The sequence below is a fragment of the Arvicanthis niloticus genome, chromosome 6 (genome assembly GCF_011762505.2).
Source record: "Arvicanthis niloticus isolate mArvNil1 chromosome 6, mArvNil1.pat.X, whole genome shotgun sequence".
Classification (NCBI taxonomy): domain Eukaryota; kingdom Metazoa; phylum Chordata; class Mammalia; order Rodentia; family Muridae; genus Arvicanthis; species Arvicanthis niloticus.
Window position 1 is genome coordinate 14,856,894 of NC_047663.1, and position 20,108 is coordinate 14,877,001.

The window sequence follows — 20,108 nt, forward strand, 5'->3', positions numbered from 1 at the left end:
GAGTAGTTTCAAATAAGCCAACTGTTGGAGGTCATCTGGCACAAAACATAGGATGCTTTTGAAGAATGCCATCCTAGCTGGATGGCTGGTCTGGGTCCAAAGTAAATACTGGAGAAAATGAAATCAATGGTGTACCAGAAGGCAGCAGGCAGACTTGCTGGGACCAAGCACCTCTGTGACCGTAACAATAATCAACAGACCACCTTAAATTAAGTCGTGAAATCTACTCTTGTTTCTTTGAGAAGCTTTGGAACTCACTGCTTTGTTGACCAGGTTGGCCTCCAACTCAGAGAGACCTGCCTGGTGGTATTAAAGCCACAAGCCATCACGCCCAGCCTATTATTATCTGAAAACAAAAACATTACTAGGTGTAGTAGCATACGTTTGTAATCCTAGCATTTAGGAGGCTGAAGCAGGAAAATGCCACAAGTCCAGAGCATCTCCTAAAACAACACAAAAGAAGGGGCAAAGGAAAATGCTCATTCTGTAAAGTATCTGAAACACAAGAGTGAAGACCCGAGTTCCATTCCCAGCTTCCACATTTATAACCCCCGCACTGGAAACCCTAGGGCTTGCTTGCCGGCTATATTAGTGAGCTCCAGGTCCGTAAGAGACTGCCTCCAATTTATCAATAAATAAGCAAATAAATAAATACATAAATTTTTAAATGAAGAAAGCAACTAAAGAGGACCTCCATTACCAGCTTCTGCCTTCACACGCGTGCACACACTGTGCATACAAACATACACACAGATACAAACCAACCAGTTGCATTCCTTACACTAACTTCTCTTGTCAGTGTAGCCACAGTGCTCTTTCATCTCAAAACCTCTAGGATTTAAAGAGCATCAGCAACCGTGATCAAACTCCAGGGGGCAACAGCAATAACCAAAATGTCATCACTCGAAAGTCAGGACAATTTCCACATCTGTCTTCTTTCTCTCTATCAACACAAAACTGCCTACTTTACAATTAACTTAAAGGACCCATATGCATTTGTAAAGGTTTAGAAGACTAATAGCTATATTCAATTTCCTCTCTTCTTTCACTGAAATTACTAACAGCCTTCACTGATTCTTTTTTCATTGTGGGAGGTGACAGGGGTGTCATGTCAGTACTGGAGGTTGAACCTAGGGCTACACATATGCTAGAAAAGCTGACTGTATCCCCAGACCCATAACTGATTCTTAATCAGAACCCCTGAGATATCCTACTTTTGGATTATACATCTTATGTATACATAAACAATAAAGTCATAGAAGAACTTAAAAGACAGAGTTATCTACAAGGTACTTGGAGTTAAGGGATGTAGCTCAGTGGCCTGCCTAGCATTCATGGGTTTCGTTTCCAACATCATATAAAACTGGACAAGATGACATACACCTGGAATCCCAGCACTCAGGAGGTGGAGGCAGGAAAATGAGAAATTCAAACACACTCTCAGCTACAGAGCAGAATCCAAAACCACCACAGTCTAAAGCAGGGCTGGTAAGACTAGCTCAACAGACAAAGGCACTTGCTGTCAAACCTAAGACGTGAGTTCAAGCTCTGGGACTCGCATGTTGAAAAGAGAGAACTAAATCCTGTCAAGCTGGCCTCTGACCTCTCTGTGGATGCCATGGAATGCACCTGACCACATACATGCATACAGGCATGCACACTCAGCCAGATAGCCACACACACACAAACAATAAATGTAAAAAAGACTATTAATAACTGGACTCTAGTCACAGTAATCAAAAAAATTAATAGGTTTGGTCATATTAAGTATATTTAAGTTTCTTTACAAAACAAAGAATATAAACATTTTAAAGAGAACTACTAAAAAAATTGGAAATCCACACTTTTTAAGCTAGCCATGTGCCTCTATTTTGCCTGTGGTATTTCCAGTAATACCCTAAAATAAGACATACTACAAAGTCAGTGTGCTATGACCACAGGAAGAAATCCAGACTGACCCACATGACCTTTCACCCTCCCCGCCCGCTGAGCGGCAGGGCCTGGCAGACACAGCAGAAAGTATGAGGTCTGCCGAAGACACAATGCACTGGGCTGGGCTGGCTTGGAACTCACTACACGGTGCAACTGTCATGATTCCTCTGGGAGAAAAAGCTAAGAACATTACCCATGGCGGGGGGTGGGGGGGGACGGGACGACATGGGGGGGGGCAGAGAGACATGATTCCAAGATGCCCACCAAGTAATGCCCAAGCTCATTACTTGGAACCTGGGTCACTCACAATCTGACCACCACCTTAAAGTTCTCAACACCACACACACAGACCCCAAATACAGGCAGACCTCTAGAAAAACCGATATCCTACCCACAATGTTCTTCCCTGCCTTGCTCTGTTCCTACCAACATCCTGCCCTGCTTTCAGTGACCACCTCAAACCAGCCTGCCTGCCTTCAAAATGACCTGGAGTTACTAAAATACCAGGCATCCCCAGAACTGTCATGTATAGATTCAGCTGTCACTAGAAGGCCAGCCATAAGAAGGAAGACAGTATTAGCTTCTTATCATCTGTTTTGCCCAGACTGGGATCTCTAATGGCTCTATGGAATACACAGGCATACAGCAAAACAAAATTGTATTTATAGTAATATACTTACTATACAACTAAGCTTGCCTTTTTCTCTAAAACAAAAATCACTGAGCACACATACACATACACGGAAGGAAGAAAAGAAGGAAGGAGGGAAGGAAGGGAGGAAAGGAAAGAAAGAAGGGAAAAATAAAGAAAATGCAAGAGCCAGTGAGACAGCTCAGTCCTGATGATCTGAGTTCTATCCTCTGGATTCACATGACAGAAGAGAACTGACTTCCTGTAAGTTCTCAGCAAACTGTCCATTGATTATGTGCATTTGTGCATGCACACAAACTCACATGTACACACAACAATAAATGTAAAAAGAAAATTTTTTAGCTCTAACCATACAAGCAGCACTGGGAAAGACTAAGCCTCTGAGAGAAAATTAGAAGAAATCAAGTTTATCAACCACATTCTACTTCAAATTCCCTCTTTCACAAAGTAGTAATGCTTCTAAACTCCAAATGGATCTCAATACAGCAAAGAAAAATACTTTAGAGCTGGGGAGATGGCTCAGCGGTTAAGAGCCCTTACTGCTCTTCCAGAGGTCCTGAGTTCAATTCCCAGCAACCACATGGTGGCTCTCGAACATCTGTAATGGAATCTTATGCTCACTTCCGGCATCCAGGTATACTTACAGATAGAGCACTTATTCACATAAAATAAATAAATCTTTTAAAAATACACGTTTTATTTTTTGTATGTTTCATTTATTTGAGATAGACTGTCACGTGGCATAGCTCAGGCTAGCCAAGAACTCACTGTGTGGCACAGGATAGTAGAATCTCACAGCAATCTTCCTGTGTCCACCTCTTGATTACAGGCCTAAGCCACATCAGGACCACAAAAAAAATCTTTTAAATATATAAAAGAAACCTGAAGGACCTTCTATGATCTATTTTGGTAATAATTTGTTCTTATTTAAGAGCTAAAACTGGGATTTTTTTTCTACCTATCACTGACTTTTCCCTAGCTCATTCTTCAAAATTGCTACCACCTCTAGAGATAACCTTGTTTCAGTAATTCCAAATTATTTCCTAAAGAGTCTGAGTTTCCTCCAAAACCATTCAACACTTCTTTTAATGAATAAAAACACACCCACACTGAGAAGCAAGCAAAGCACACTAAGGAGATCTCGGGCTGGCAAGATGGCTGCCTGAAGGCCTGACAACACTGGTAATGTGGAGAGGGAACCAAAGGCCACGTTGTCCTTTGACCTCCACTCAGCACAACAGCAACAGCACCCACACACACAGTTTTGTTTTCTTTTGTTTTTCTAAAGAATGAATTCTAGCAAAGACAGCTGCTTTTTCTGATGGGGTCTGCAGCCCAGGATAACCTGGAACTTACAATGTCACCCAGGCTAGCTCCAAATTCCAGATCCTCCTGCCTCAGGCTCCTGATAGCTGGGATTGCTGGGGTATACTAAACTGCCTTGATGACCTTTTCCGATTGGCTATGGTGGTTCACAGCAGCTGAGAGCTGGGATTGCTGGGGTGTACTAAACTGCCTTGATGACATTTTTACTGTAAGACAAACTTTTCTGATTGGCTATGGTGGTTCACAGCAGCAGACAATTGCTGAGAAGAACATGGCAGCAACATCACGGGTTCCAGGCCAACCCAGGATTTCTCACTAAACCCCTTTCTATATTATTATCTAGTATTTCTGCATTTTACTGTTATAAAACTGCTTCTTTTGTATTTTTTCCTTTCAAATATTATCCATATCAATATGCAATAGAATTAGTTCAAAGGAGCTGAGCTTCTTAAAGAATAAATCAAAATAAAAGAGCCAACTACCTCATTAAAACAAGAATGCTGGCAGGCGTTGTGGAGCGCACATTAATCCCAGCACTCAGGAGGCAGAGGCAGGCAGATCTCTGAGTTGCAGGCCAGCCTGGTCTACACAGAATTCCAGGCCAGCCACAGTGGCATAGTGAGACTCCACCTCACAAACAAGAACAGTGTACTGGAGGCAGGAGTGATGGCTCAGCGGTTAAGAGCAGGAGGTGCGGTTAAGAGCAGGAGGTGCGGGAGCTGGAGAGATGGCTCAGTGGTTAAGAGCACTGACTGTTCTTCAGAGGTCCTGAGTTTAATTCCCAGCACCCACATGGTGGCTCACAACCATCTGTAATAGGACGCAATACCATCTTCTGAAGACAGTGTACTCATATATACACGTAAGATAAATTTTAGCCCCATCTTGAGAAAAACAAAAACAAACAAACAAACAAACAAAAACAACAACAGAGAGGCACTATCCCAGAGGAGGACCCGGGTTCTATTCTCAGCACCCACATGGCAGTTAACTCCATTTCCAAGGGATCTAATGCCCCCTTCTGGCTTCCGTGAACACTATACATACATGGTACACAGACATATGTGCAGGCAAACACCTAAACACACAAAATAAAAATAAATAAACCTTTAATTAAAAAGAAATAGTGCATGGGGCTGGATGTGGTGGTGCATGCCTTTAATGCCAGAACGTGAGAGGCAAAGACAGGTGGCTCTGTGAATTTAGAGCCAGCCTAGTTTATGCAGCGAATTCCAGGTCAGCCAGAGATATATGAAAAAACCCTGTCAGAAAGAAAGAAAGACAGACAGACAGACAGAGAGAGAGAGACAGACAGAGAGACAGAGAGACAGAGACAGAGACAGGGACAGGACAGCTGCTGAATCGTAACAATGTTCCTTAGGTCTGACAAAGGTGCCATGGAAATTGGAAATGCTCACAGTGGAGTGGGAAGGATTGGGTGACGCTTACATGAGAACTGTGTTCTACATCTGCACCTCCTCTGGAAGTCTGAGATTACTCCAAATGTTTATTGAAAGTAAAAATAGGAAGCTCTGAGTAGTACCATCGTAGTTTCTCTCAATTCATCTAGCCTGTATAATTTTCAACAAGGAACAAGTTTTATTGTGGCGAAAAATAAAAGGGCTTTAAGTCTCAGGAGACTTAGCCCAAGACACAAAGCTGAAGCAACTAGAAATCCTGCAGCAGCTTCACCCCGGTATTCCCTCCTCTGAAGCTCTACTTCTCGGGTTCTTCCCCACTTTCCCTTACTATGTCTAAGACCAGGGCTGCAGTGATGGCTCAGAGGCTAAGAGAACTTGCAGAAGACCTGGGTTCAGTCCCTAGCACCTCATGGCGGCTCAAAACTGTTCCAGGGGATCTGATGCCCTCTTCTGACCTCCGTGAGCAACAGACACACACATGATATACAGATATATAAGTAGTCAAAACACTCAGACACATATATATGTATGTATGTAACAGTCTTCTAGAAGAGCAGAAATCAAACCATGCTACTTTCCTTACAACCTCAAAGTCTGAGGTCATGAAATCACTTCCAGAGTGTGGCTCACTGTAGGTGATAGGGAAGGGAAAACCTCTAGAGTGGAAGAGACTGTTAGATTGGAAGAGCCAGGCACTCATGCATCCCTCTCCCCACATTTCTACGTCTACAGCTTTGCATAGTAAGAATGTCTAGATTAAAAACCCATCATCGTCTCCACATGGTGTCACTACCAGCTCTCCAAGCACTGACACTGGAGTGAGGACCTTCTGCATTTTTAGGATGAGGCTCCATGGAACCTATCCCCATGTCTACTTCTTCAGGCTCCCAACCATAACCACAGTGTCACCTGATTTAAAGCACAGGACCCACTGTTCTGCCTCCCCACCCCCATCTAACATTCAGCACCTCTCCCCCATCAGTCTTCAAATTACTCCTTACATTCACCACTACTTTCCAAAACCACCAACTTAATCCAAGCCCTCATAGCCCTCCCTTAACTGCCATGAATCCAAGTGTCTCCTCTCCGACACCCTCCTCCTCCCTGTGATTAGGGTATGCATCCCAAGCCACTCCATTCCCACCCTACCCCAGACTTCTTTCCATACCCTCTTCTTTCTGTTGCTCTTCATCTGCATATGATTTACATACCACCCCTTCAGGCTGGAATGTTCCCTGATATCCCAAGCACTTCGTGGGGTGCCACACTGGAATCCCCACCTCATTCTCATCTGTTCTTTCATTCCTTGATACTCTTAAAAAGCTGGTTAGTTCCTTCCAGCAGGCATGCCATGGACAAGTTAGGGATGTCCTACTTCAGTGCTCTCCTCAGCCACAAGGGGCATCAGAAGCCCTAACTGATCACACACACACACACACACACACACACACACACACACACACACACGGTGCATGCCCCAGGATAGCTGAAGCTTATGGTACATGTGTCCAGTAAGTAAGTAAGTGCTTGCTCGATAAGGTGAATCTTGTAATCATCGACTGTCCCCTTCGACCACAATCCCCAACTCCTCTCACATACTCAGACTGTACCTTAATGAAGCTTTTTCACTGAGCTCAGCCTGGCTACCCTTCTAACAGTCATCCACAAGCTGGTTATATCTGCCTTTCCAGGCAAAGCCACATCAATTTGTGTAACTATGCACCAGAAAAGGACAAAGATGACTCAAATAGGCAAACACAACAGTAAAGGTCAATGAGCTAGCTCCTAGAGCCATTTTACACTACTAAACCAGCAAAAAAAAAAAAAAAAAAAAAAAAATGTTTACAGGACAACGGACTCCTATTAACCTTAGAGAGCAACTGGAAAATCTGTATTTGCTAGCCATATAAACTGGCATGACACCCTTGCTGCTACTGTAAAACAATATACACCAAAATCTATAAAACATTCATTAATATAAATATCTTTAAACATAATAGCATACTCCAAAATTTATCCTCAAGATACAGTCAGAAGATGTGTGTTTATTTTCTTTCCACCTACAATGATGTAGATTCAAGGATTAACTGATAGGACTGGAGAGATGGCTCAGAAGTTATGAGCACTGGCTGCTCTTCCAGAGGTCCAAAGTTCAATTCCCAGCAACCACATGGTGGCTCACAACCATCTACAATGGAATCCAATGCCCTCTTCAGGTGTGCAGGAATACATACAGACAGAACACTCATGTGTGTTTGTGTGTGTGTGTGTATGTGTGTGTGTGTGTATAATATGTAAATAAATATATTTTTTAAAAATAGGTTAAGTGAAAACCAGACAGCAACATAAATAAATAATGCAAGACAGACAGACTTGGCAATGCAGTTCAGATGGTAGGCTGCTTGTCTATCATGCTGAAAGCCCTGGTTCAGGTCCCAGGACCACATTAACTAGCATAGGAGATAAAATCACGGTCATGCTAGGCTATATAGAGTCTGGGGCCAGCTTAAGTTCAAGGGAATTATTTCCATGTGTAAATTAAAATTGTAAAATTTCTTTTGTTTATTGAAACAGGGTTTTTCTCTGTAGCCCTGGCTGTCTTGGAACTTGCTCTGTAGACCAGGCTAACCTCAAACTCAGAGATCTGCCTGCTTTTATGCTCCCCACTCCCCCCAGTGCTGAGATTAAAGACATGCACCACCACACTCAGCTTAAAATTATAAAATTTAGCCAGCAAAAAAAAAAAAAAAAAAAAAAGCCAGGCGGTGGTGGCACACGCCTTTAATCCTAGCACTTGGGAGGCAAAGGCAGGTGTATTTCTGAGTTCGAGGCCAGCCTGGTCTACAGAGTGAGTTCCAGGACAGCCAGGGCTACACAGAAAAACTCTGTCTCGAAAAACAAAACAAAACAAAAAAAAAAAAAAAAAAAAAAAAAAGAAAGAAAAAAATTATGAAATTTATAACATGAAATGTTCATCAACATCCAGTAAGTTTTTAAAGCATCAAATTATTACATATCATAATTTAAAGTACAAACATTTCGAAATGGAATGTCAAAAAGAAAAACAACTATTTATGGGTAATAAACCCAAATACTGAACAATTTCAACACTAAGAAAATTCCAGGGGCTGGAAAGAAGGCTCAAAAGTTCAAAACAGGCTCTGCTCTTGTAAAGGATCAGAGTTCTATTCCCAGTACCAATGTCAGGCAGCTGACAAGGACCTGTAACTAACTCTCACACTCTCTCTCTCTCTCTCTCTCTCTCTCTCTCTCACACACACACACACACACACACACACACACACACACAAAATGTAAAAGAAAAAAAAAAGCTCCAATACACCCAGGAAGCAAGGGCCTGAAACAAGAGCCAGGCAGTCCTCTGCTACATGCTCACCCAGAGCTTGTGTGCACTCCTGGTCCAGGTTACCTCCACCTCAGTTTTCCATTTTTCCTGTTTTTGAAACAGGGTCAATTCTCCTATCTCAGCCTTTCTAGTGCTAGCTTTTTATTAGATTGTGAAACAGCATCTCAGGATAGCTTGAGATTCCACACATAGTTCAAGAGGCTTCAGCTAATAACTCTCTAGTCTTACCAAGTCCTGAGTTATACACAGGACCCTCTTTGCCCTTCTCCATCTTACTTTTTCTTTCTTTTGTTTTTCTTAAATTGCTTTGTTTTTTAGGTGTTTTTTTGTTTGTTTGTTTTTTGTTTTGTTTTTTTTGAGACAGGGTTTCTCTGTGTAGCCCTGGCTGTCCTGGAACTCACTCTGTAGACCAGGCTGGCCTCGAACTCAGAAATCCACCTGCCTCTGCCTCCCAAGTGCTAGGATTAAAGGCGTGAGCCGCCGCCACCACTACCCAGCTGTTTTTTAGTTTTTTGAGATAGGTTTTCTCTGTGTTGACTTGGCCGTCGATTTGTAAACCAAGCAGGCCTCAAATAACAGAGATCCTCCTGCTACTGGCTCTGAGTGCTAGGATTAAATCATATGCACCACCACCTGGCTAACTTAGTTTTTCAATGGCCAATAATTCATGTTACATAGACTTCCAACCATCTCCACAGCTGACAAATCACATGCACACATACTCAAGACAATGGTGTCTTAATGCCACATTACTGTGAACTTCACAAGTATACATGCTGTGTTCATGTCTCCAGGAGTCACAAGAACACTCTTCCGACTCAGCAATGGACTGCTGGAGGGAGAAGACAGCCATGAGGACACTTCAGAGAACCAAGGGCCAGGAAGCCTGAGGACATTAAACAGACAAAAGCCAGGTGTGGCAGCACCTGGTAATCCTAATAATACTCAGGAGAGGGAGAGGGGAGGAGCCTAAGATTGGAGGCAGCCTGGGCTTCACTGCAAAAGTCTCTCTTAAAACAAAAGTAAAAGTAAAGAATGTTCATTTATACAAAGTACAAAAGATAAAACCTCAAGCTTATACCTAACAGAAGTATGTGCCTAACAGAAGACTACTGTTGAAAACCCGCAGAAAGTAAGTTTAGAGCCCAGCGACAGAGTGTGTGTCCTGTGTGCTCACAGCCCAAGGGCATCCCAGAGCCAAAATCAAACTTCATAGTGCTAGTGACCTCCTGGAGAACACAGGAGCTATGGATACAATTACAGTAAAGCCCTTGACAAGCATGCACAAGGCTTGTGTTTAATTCCCCAGCATTGCAAAAGAAAAAAGGGAATAAAACAGTGATACAGAGAGATACAGATATACAGACTTAGGGTTTTTTTTGAAATAGAGTTTCATATAGCCTACACTGGCCTAGAACTTGCTATATAGTTGAAACTAGCCTTGAACTCTCACCCTCCTGCCTCAACCTCCTGATTGCTGGGATTAAGATACATACCAGGGGCTGGGGAGATGGCTCGGCGGTTAAGAGCACTGCCTGCTCTTCCGCAGGTCCTCAGGTCAATTCCCAGCAACCACATGGTGGCTCACAACCATCTGTAATGGTATTCAATGTCCTCTTTTGGCGTGTCAGCATACATGCAGATAAAGCACTCATATACATTAAATAAATAAATAAATAAATAAATAAATAAATAAGATATGCGCCTGGCTCTGTAGCGTTCCTATTTTAACATCAAAGACCAAGATAACAGACCAAAAAAATTGTTTAACTGTCTTTAGTAAGTAGTCACTTCAGTGAAACAAATAATTTGAAGGGTTGATAGCACTAAGTAAAAGCAGTATAATATTTAGAAAGAAAGTCCCACCTTTTGTTTCTTCTACTGGTATATTCTCAGTATCTAAATCCTCCAAACTGAGCATGTACATTATGCATTTTATACAAGTGTGTATATGCACATAGTCATGACCCAACATCAAGAGAAAGCAATTCAATACTTGGCCTTCAGAACACAGGATGGTTAGCACTTAAGAATGTTGACATAGAAACTGGTAGATCTCTCCAGTTCCAATCACATGAGACAAAACTGGACCTCTGGACCATTCCTCATTCAGAACACAAGTCCGAGGAGAAGCCCTCCTTGCTGCCCCACACTACACTGACAGAGCGGCAGGCGTGCTTGAGTGCTGGCTCTGTCCAATCTGTTCTGAAGCAGCCAAGTCAGTTAAGTACCCCAGCCCCAGGTCACCTGTCTGACCCAGTAGTGCATCACTCCACCTTGTCCCATGTCATCCTTCTAGCCAGACATTCTTATCAAGATGAAGTCTCCGAACATGGCCAAGGTACAATGACACATAGGTATAAAAATGTCACCATGAAACCCATCACTTTGTATATTAAAAATTAACAAAAGGAAAAAGATGAGATGAAGCCTCTCCCGAGTCTCTTTTTTCAGGCATTGCTGAGCCTTTTCTCCTTGTAACACTCTCCTAAGCCATCTCTACTTACCTGCAGTTCACTGCACTGGGTATCACCCAAATAGCCCATCAGAGCTCTTTATAATTTCTGAAAGAGAGAAAACAGCCTTTAAATATCACAGTTTGCCAGCTGTGCTGACACAGACCTGTAACCCCAGTACTCGAGTGACAGAGGCACCCTGATTTAAAGCCTGATTTGATCCAGGCCATACATTACAACCCTGTCTCCAAAACATACAGACAAACGAAATCACAAGAACAAATCAGCAATTGGCATATTATTGCAGAATTGTCTGTATCCTATTTACAGCATCTGGTAACTCCCATAGACCAAATGGCCTGCTGCAGCCTCCTGAGATAAAGGCTTTCAGGCTACTACTGAGTCACATAACCTGGGGCGAGGCAGTTTCTCCAGGCCTACACTTCCTCATCTGGGAAATGGAAAGTTGGGAGTAGAGTGCCTGCCTGGCCTTAAAGTCCTGAGTTCAATACCTAGAACTAGCATGAAGACACATGTCTGTAACCCCAGTACCCAAGAAGGAGGATCAAAGGTTCAAGGTTAGGGATGGGGAGATGATTCAGACTTAATGCTCCTGCAGAGAGGATGGGGATTCCCAATACATGGTGGCTCACACAATCTGTAACTCCAACTCTAGGGGATTCAGAGACCTCTTCTGTCTCCAAGAGCATCAGACATGCATGTACTACACATACAGATAAAAGATTCAAATACATAAAATAAATCTAAAAATAACTTTTATTGAAGAAAGAAGGAAAGAAGGAAAGAAGGAAAGAAGGAAGGAAAGAAGGAAGGAAGGAAGGAAGGAAGGAACGAACGAACTGTTCTCTGGGCAGTGGGGGCACATGTCTATAATCCTAGCCTCAGGAAGGCAGGCAGTTTTCTGTGAGTTCAAGGCCATCCTGGCCCATAAAGCAAGTTTCAGGATAGCCAGGACTACAGAGAAGCCCAGTCTCACAAAAAAAAAAAAAAAAAAAAAAAAAAAAGTTCAAGGTTTGCTTCAGCTACAGTTCAAAGCCAGCCTGGATTACAGGAAATTCTGACTAAAAAAAAAAAAAAAGAGAGAGAGAGAGAGAGAGAAAAAGCAAAAGTAACCAAAGATAAAAGAGCAAAGTTTAGCCAAGCAGTGGTGACATACACCTTAGACCCCAGCAGAAGCAGAAGCAGGCAGTTTTCTGTGAGTTCAGTCTGGTCTACAGAGTGAGCTCCAGGACAGTCAGAACTACACAGAGAAACCATGTCTCAAAACACACACAATAAATAAAATAACAAAACAGAAAATAAAAGATCAACAAAACAAAACTTTACCTAGCCTGACCATAAGACTAACCATCTAAGACTAATAATCTACAGTTTGACAGTAGCTTGTCACTAATGCTTCTCGTCACCGCAGAGAAGAACAGGGATCCAATGTCTATTTTAATGGCCATGCCTGCTGAACTTCTCCCTCTATTTCTACTGTTGCCTTACACTTTAAGATCAGAGGCCTTCCAAAAACTAAATGGCACATATAATGTCTGTGTAAATGCCACACGTATGCAGTTACCCACAGAAGCCAGAAGAGCTGGAGTTACAGGCAGCTATAAGCCACCCAATGTGGGTGCTGGGTACCAAACTCAGGTCCTCTAGAAGAGAAACAAATGCTCTTAACCATTGAGCCATCTGGTTCTCCAACCCCTTTTTTATTTTAAACCATATATAAATACACACACACACACACACACACACACACACACACACACACACACGTGTTGCTCAACTTACCATATGCATGCATGATTTTTTAAACTGTATTATTTATAAACACACCTGACAGGCTGTGTTTACAAGAGCGCTTCCACCATAAGGTGTATTTTCACAACGCAGAGTGAAAAGTGAAAGGGCCAATTCAGACATGAGCAGACAACTCAGCCATCCACACTTCAGAGTGCAGTCAGTGCAAGAGAGGATAAGGACAGGAGAGAGGGCTCAGTGGGTAACGGTACTCACTGCATAGGCCTGCCGACCTGATGTCAGTCTGCAGATCCCTCAGAAAAGTGGAAGCAGAGAGCCAACTCCACAAAGTTGTCCTTTGACCTCTGCACATGCATACACACACTAAAACTTCTAATTAGATATATATGGGGGGGGGGGGGTGCGCGCGCGCGTGCCCATGTGTGAAATGATTCAGGTATTTTATTCAAAAGCAAGACAAATTTCTGTCTCACCAGACTTCCTGATCTGGAAATGAACCCAGGATGTTTACAAGTGTGAACAAATTAAGACTTTTGATTTAAATTGGAAACTTTCGATTTCTTTCAGGTAACTGAAAGCATAAGAAATACTTAACATAAATATAGCATAAGTATTTATACATATGTATGTATGTATTATATGTGTGTGTATCATACAACATGAATATAACATATATGGAAGTAGTCTTCATGCTATACCAACGGTAGTCTTAAAAAGAATACTGATTATCAGATTCTGGATTTTCAAGTCTTATCTCGGCCACCCGTGCAGCGGCAAGAGCAGTGTGTTGTGCTGCTGCGAGCTTATGCTCCAGAAGCCATCCTGATGCATCCACACACTGAAGGGACCAGTAGGCTGATGTGGACACTCTCAACATTACACTTGTCTTCTAAAATACATTTCAAAATACGACTTAGCAATCCAATTACACTTGCAAGTATGTTTACCTACTTTTATGAAAATAAACAACGCTGAGAATCATATTTCTTGTACTGGGCCTGCATTTGGACTTGAGTGACAGACAATTACAGGCTGGTTTGCATTCAGTGTTAATGTCAAGCCTACCTAAACAGAGAACACAGGTACAGTTCTAAGATTTAGTCAACTTCCCTGAGGACCCCTGTGCACTAGCCTCAGCTTTTCATGAAAACCCTGCACTTTACAGTTTTCTTCTAGACTTTTTTATTTTATGTGTTTATGTATGTCTGTGTGTCACTTACATGCCTAGTGCCCAGGGGTCAGAAAGGGGTGTTGGATCTCCTGGAACAGATGATTCTAAGTGACCATGTAGATGCCGGAACCTGAACCCAGGTCCTCTGCATGAGCTTTTAACCACTGAGCCAGCTCTCCAGCGGATGTGCAGAAGACTTTAGACTTTCACAAGGCTCTCCACAGGCAGGAATGGCTTCGCCTGTTCTTTAGCATTGTTCCCCAAGCCACTGAGAACTGGACAGTCTGGATATATATGCAGACTTTAAAGACAGTGATGACTCAATTCATTTAAGCTATCTGAAGATGAAATTTCTTACTAACCATGGCAAAAGGTAATAGCTAACAGAGAGGTACTAGACTGTATTAACTGACTCCCCCACAATACAACCTTACCTAAAAATAGAGCCCAAACTTATCAGCCACAAGACAGCTAAAAAAGCCTTGTCTTTACTCAGCTCAAAGACAGTCTTCTACTGTACTGTAACCTTTGACACTATGGTATTTCCCATTTTAGAATACTTCATGTTACAAGCTGCTTGGTGGCCAACCAGCAGCTTCACTTTGAGGAGAAGAATAATAGTTGTCTGCATGTGTGGAAACTGTGAGAAAAATGTCTCAACACAATTCCAGCTGAGGAACAGTGGCCCCACAGGATCACCTACTCTCTAAGTACTCAACTTTTAAAGTGAACATTTCTGGGGCAAAAAACAGATCCATGGCTCCTAGCCACAGAACTACCTATTTGTTTCGAACAAAGCAAGAGGAGAGTGCAAACTGGGAGGTCTGAGACAAGAACATGGCTCCATCCACAAGCTGAAAACAAATTTAAAACTCTATGTTTGCTCTGCCAAAAATTAAAATTAAAATAGACACTGCTGAGTTTCAACCCAAGTAGACATGCTATGCTCTAGAAGACTCTGGATCTCTGTCCACCTCCCTTTCCCAAGTCCCCGCTCCCTTTATTGTATTTTAAGGGCAAAGTGACAACTGTATGCTTCAAGCTTGAGGGGCTGGGGAATACAGCTTATTCTGAAAAGGATGTACTAGATACGAAAAGCTGGTGAGGATTTCAAGATCTAAATGCCCAAATGTGTGTGGTGGGGGTGGGGGTGGGGTAAATAAATCTACACTAAATCAACTGACCATTAATTACTTATATTTCTCTAAAGCAGCCATAGTAAGGTATCAATAAGTTGAGAAAATGGTTGAAAACTATAACAAGCGTCTCTCTCCCTCCTACACAGTACAAACTGTTCACTAATGTAAACAGTTATACAAATGTCCTTTAAATCCAAGGTATTACACCAGGAATTACATTAATCCCAGCATTCAGGAGTTCAAGGCCAACCTTGCCTACTTAGCCAACCAAAGCTACAATTGTAATTCATTCATTCTCTCTCTCTCTCTCTCTCTCTCACACACACACACACACACACACACACACACAAAGTATTACATGACAATAATATGAATTTATACACCAGAAATGATCAGAAGTGACGACAGAGTAGTCATATCCCCGAAGCAACACAGAACTTAACACTATCATTTCTGTTCCTAAGTACTATCAGACATTTACTATGCAGCTTTGGAGAAAACAGAAGGGGCTGAGGATGTGGCTGAGTGGTTCTGCACTTGCCTAAGATGTGTGAGGCCATTAGGTCTCATACACACCAGCACCACAAAACAAAAAGTAAAAAAGTAAAAATAGAAGCAACTGCTGGCTGAAAAGTATTATTCCTGATGGAAAAGGATATCCTTCCTAAGCATCCCACAAACTGGGTGTGCAGATTTCATCCACCCAATGTCTTATACTCAGTGTGGAACAAGCAATGGACATGAAAACAGATCAAATCCAGACCATCCAATTAAAAGTTACACAAGGAAATGTGAAGAGGCAAACTATAATTCCTCCTGGAAAAGACACTGATCAAGGAGAGCCACAAACAACATTTGGCTCTAGGTAAGCTTCACTATGTATGAATAAGTTGAAGCCACTAAAAAGGATGGTATGTCTTCCCTAAATCTAGCCTTGCCCATATCCCAGTTAGCGGACTGATCTACTCGGGAGAGGAGCTTCACCCTGACCCTTGATTTGGTTACAAGAAAGAGGGGAAACAGGGCGTAGTTTTGAACTTCAGTCTCACCTTGCACATCTCACCGGCTCTGTAGTTCATTAGTGATCAATTACTTCATCCAATTCCTGGGGCAAACAGAAAAATAGAATATGGCTATGCAACACCAGTTGGAGTTGTTACCAATAACAAACATTTTATAGCCCTTTTTATAGCCCTTTAGTAAAAGTACATGAAGATGTCAAGTGGAAAAAGTTATTTAAAAAAAAAAAAAGGTACAGTATGAAGCTTTGGAGGGGAAAAAAATTTGCTTCTTTTACCTAAAATTGAAAATATTTTCTTTCAGCACTAGATTAGAAAAGTCTTCAACCTTAAACTTAATAAACTCATCTATTCTGCACTGATTAGTCTTGCTTTCCAGAATAAAAAGAGGGAGGAAAAATAAAGGAGGGAAAAAAAGTTATTCACATGAGTGACGAGAGAGCAAAATCAAAATCAAGAACAAATTAGGCCAGATAACTTCTCCCTCTTCCCCCGGCCGCTCCCGGAATCCACTATCTCTGAAGTTACACTTTTGATTATATTAATGGCTTGCCTAAAAAGTGTAACTTTGCAAGGGAGAAAGAATGCCAATTTCGGAGTTCAACAAAAAACTTACAAGGTTCCCAACCCAAAAGGAATCTGAAGACTCTGGCTTCCAGCCCTGTCTGAGAGGACCCTCGGCAAAGGCCAGGGGACAGAAGACTCAACTCGTTTGGGGGAGAGAAATCACAGTTCCTAGTTAGAACTGTTGTGTCGAGCCCTTGAGGGGAAAAAAGGGAGAGAAAAGGAAAGAAAGAGGCCTTTTGAGACACCTCCAGGAAGAGATAGTGCATTTGTTTTTGTAGATGTGCTCACGGGCCACGCACGTCCCAGAAGGGGGGCGGGGAGAGGGGGACCACAGTGAATCTTGGGCAGAGCCCTCTGCTGGGGAGGGGCGCCCCCTGACCCACTTTTCTTGCTGACCCCTTCCCTGGGGTCGCCGCCCCACCCTGGATGGAAAAGCTAATCCGGAGGGCTGCACCGCGCGCGGCGTGGGAGGCCGCCCGCTCCCCACCCTAAGCCGCGACCCTGGGGCGCGGGGCGTGCGGGGACCCCGGGTCGGCCCGTGCCGGAGCAGCCTCGCGCGGGCTCCCGGGTCCCCCCGAACCTCGGGCGTGTGCAAGGACCCCGGGGCCACCGCCTGGGTCCCTGGCTCCTCAGCCCCCCAGCGGAGGGAAAAGGAGATTGAGGAGGGGAAGAAGCAGTAAACAGCTCCAGCGTCCGGGCCTCGCCTCTGAGAGAGCCCCGCTCCCCAGGCCCTGCCGCCAGCCGTCGGAACCCCCTGCTGTCCCCGGGGCCGCGCTGTCCCGGACCCGGAGCACCGGAGGAGAGTCCAGGCCTCTCCCTGGATGGCTCTGAAGGCTCCTGAAGCGACCCGGGCAGCGGAGAACGGGGAAGTCAGGACTTACCTGTCATTACTTTCTACGCCATCTTGGATCCACTTGTCAACGTCCCCACAAAGCATTATGGGTAAGAAAGAGCCTTTAAAGTGACTCCCCCCCTCGGCCCCCGACTCCCGCCTCCCGCCGCCGGCGCCGCCCCCTCCGGCCGCACCTCCCTCCGGAAAGTTGGCCCCAGAGGCCGGCCCGGCCCCCTTCAGCGCCAGCGGGACTTCTCAAGGAACACCCCCACTCACACACCCAGTTTTCCAACTGTGCCTTTGGGGTGTTCTCTCTCCCCCCCTACCCCAATCGCCCCTATCCCCTACGCGAGCTGCTCTCTGCCCCGCCGCGATCCTGCCATAGCAGCCAGATATCCTACTCCTACATTCAATCAACGCGGAGTGTCCCGGACGCGGGTGGTGTGCGAGCCGGCTAGCGGATGCTTAGATAATATGCAGGGATGCATGAGCGCATGCATGCGCACGCCTGCGAGCGGTCCCCCAGCTCCAGGTCCTTTCTAACGCTCGCGCTTCCCGCCCCGGGGCATCCGCCACGCAAGTCGCACCCGCGCGCGGGGACAGTGTCGGTATCCTTAGGAGCCATTCTGGGGCCCTAAGATCCCAGGAACTCAGTGAAACGCCGAGTCAACCCGCCCGCAAAGCGTAACTGGGGTCTGGGAAGGTTAAGCTAAATGCAACTTTTACCCCCAGTTTACTCAGCCTCGCGCGGTCTCCTCCTCTGGGGGGGGGGGGTAACGTGATCTGCGACCCTCTAGGTCGGAGGACCCCTCCCCTAGGAATGTGGCTTTGGGCTCCGTAGGATTCTGCCGGGTTAGAGTCCAAGTTGTGGACTGTGACTTCCCCATGCAGGTAACTCAGGGGAACCCGGCTGCTGAGTCCGGGTGGGGCGTGGATGCGCGCCTAGGCTGGGAGGGGGTCCCCAGGGCGGGTTGGGGGACAGTGCCTACCGCATTCCAACTGTCCTGTTCCCACAAGGCGGCGACCCCAGGCGGCAGGACAAGGTAGAGGGCGGGCGCCACGCTGGCTCCGGGCAGAGAGAGGAGGGGGATGTCCAGAGTGGCTTGGAGGCGACCAGGACGCAGGAAGTAGGAGGCGACCGTGCGCCAGCAACGGACCTTTGCGAGCATCCCGCGGGCATCTGCTTTCTGGTTGCAAGACAAACCCCGCGCTTTCCCCGCCCCTCCCGTTTGCTTCAGGCCAGCGACACCTAGCTCAGGTGACCACCCCCTTTGCTCCCTGAAGTACCAGCTTGCAGCCCTTGCCCTGCCAGAAATGTAGGTCTGTTCATTAACTCCCCACCCCCACCCTGTATGTTCTCTTCCTCCAGTGTCAGCATTGCTAAGTTTGAAAACCTCTAGAAGCTCGCCTTCCCGGAGCGAGATTTGTGTCCAAAAGAAAATGCTCCGAGACTTCCGGGTAGATCCTGTTGTTTAGCTTTAGCTAGGGTTTAATCCCCAGTAATAAATAAATAAATAAATAAATAAATTTCCAACACACCAAAGCTTGTGAACAAAATGCTGTTAAATGGTTCTGTAAATTCAATAATACTGTGGGCAATATGCATTATCACCTAAACACTCTCTTTTCGGTGCAAGGGGAGGGTCAGATCTGCCTTTTTTTAGGCACCTCTGGATCCCACCAGAGGTGTCTAGGTCTAGCTGGGTGACTGCTGACAACCTCTGCCCGTAGGGAGCCAAAAGCTCCACCATTCTATTGTCTCAGCCTGAAGAGACAGGTAAGGTGTGGACTCATTAAGGGATTGGCCCCGGGGTCACTCTTGAGGGAGGGAGCAGGTGAGTCATTCCAGCGGACTAGGAAGAGGGAGGAACCTCCCCCTGAGTCACTCTGAGAAGCTTTTCAGAACTTTTGAGAAGCTCCAGTTGGGATGGAGACTGGATCCAAGAACTCTGGACACCTCTCCGGTGGTCAAGGTGTCCCTTACTGGTCCCTTCGCTCTCCCTGCTAAGGAAGACTCCCACATCCAGTTTCCAGGGTACCCTAATTGCTCCACCTCCAGTTCCTGCATTTCTTTAGCCAGTAGGATGCACTAATGTAATGATTGGCAACTTCAAGTGGGCGATCTGAGCTTCCTTGTAAGTAAGTAATCAACCGGAGCGCTCGGGCTATGCCTGCCAAGCTGCCTCTTTGGTAGGTAGTCTTTCTTTGCTTTAGAAAAGCATTGGCCCAAAGACAGGCTCCATTTATGTCACTGCCTCTAGTGTGTTCTGGCAGGTTCTTGTCCCAGATGCCACCTGTTTACCTGTGTTAAGAGAACCTCCTAACTCCCTGCTCCGGGCCTGCTCTTAAATTCTGATGTCCATCTGACCAACTCAGATAAACATTTTTATTTCACATTTGTGACATACAAATCAGGCCATATGACTCCCCTTAAGTCTTCCAGTCACAATTGA

The 20,108-nt window shown here is 44.7% G+C and overlaps 1 protein-coding gene across 7 annotated transcripts in view; it reads right to left on the reverse strand.

The window, feature by feature from the left end:
* Helz (helicase with zinc finger) overlaps positions 1 to 18,713 on the reverse strand; it is a 131,277-nt gene extending 112,564 nt beyond the window's left edge. For 5 of the 7 annotated variants that reach the window (XM_076935575.1, XM_076935574.1, XM_076935573.1 and 2 more), the window contains exons 1-3: positions 17,705 to 17,784; positions 16,287 to 16,342; positions 11,206 to 11,262 (exon numbers count right to left, since the gene is read on the reverse strand). The gene's annotated coding sequence lies outside the window, so the exon portion shown is untranslated. Of the gene's footprint in view, positions 1 to 11,205; positions 11,263 to 16,286; positions 16,343 to 16,872; positions 16,946 to 17,704; positions 17,785 to 18,644 lie in introns of those variants that run through there. The other 2 variants (XM_076935571.1, XM_076935572.1) reach the window with 2 other exon arrangements.
* Positions 18,714 to 20,108: the final 1,395 nt, after the last annotated feature.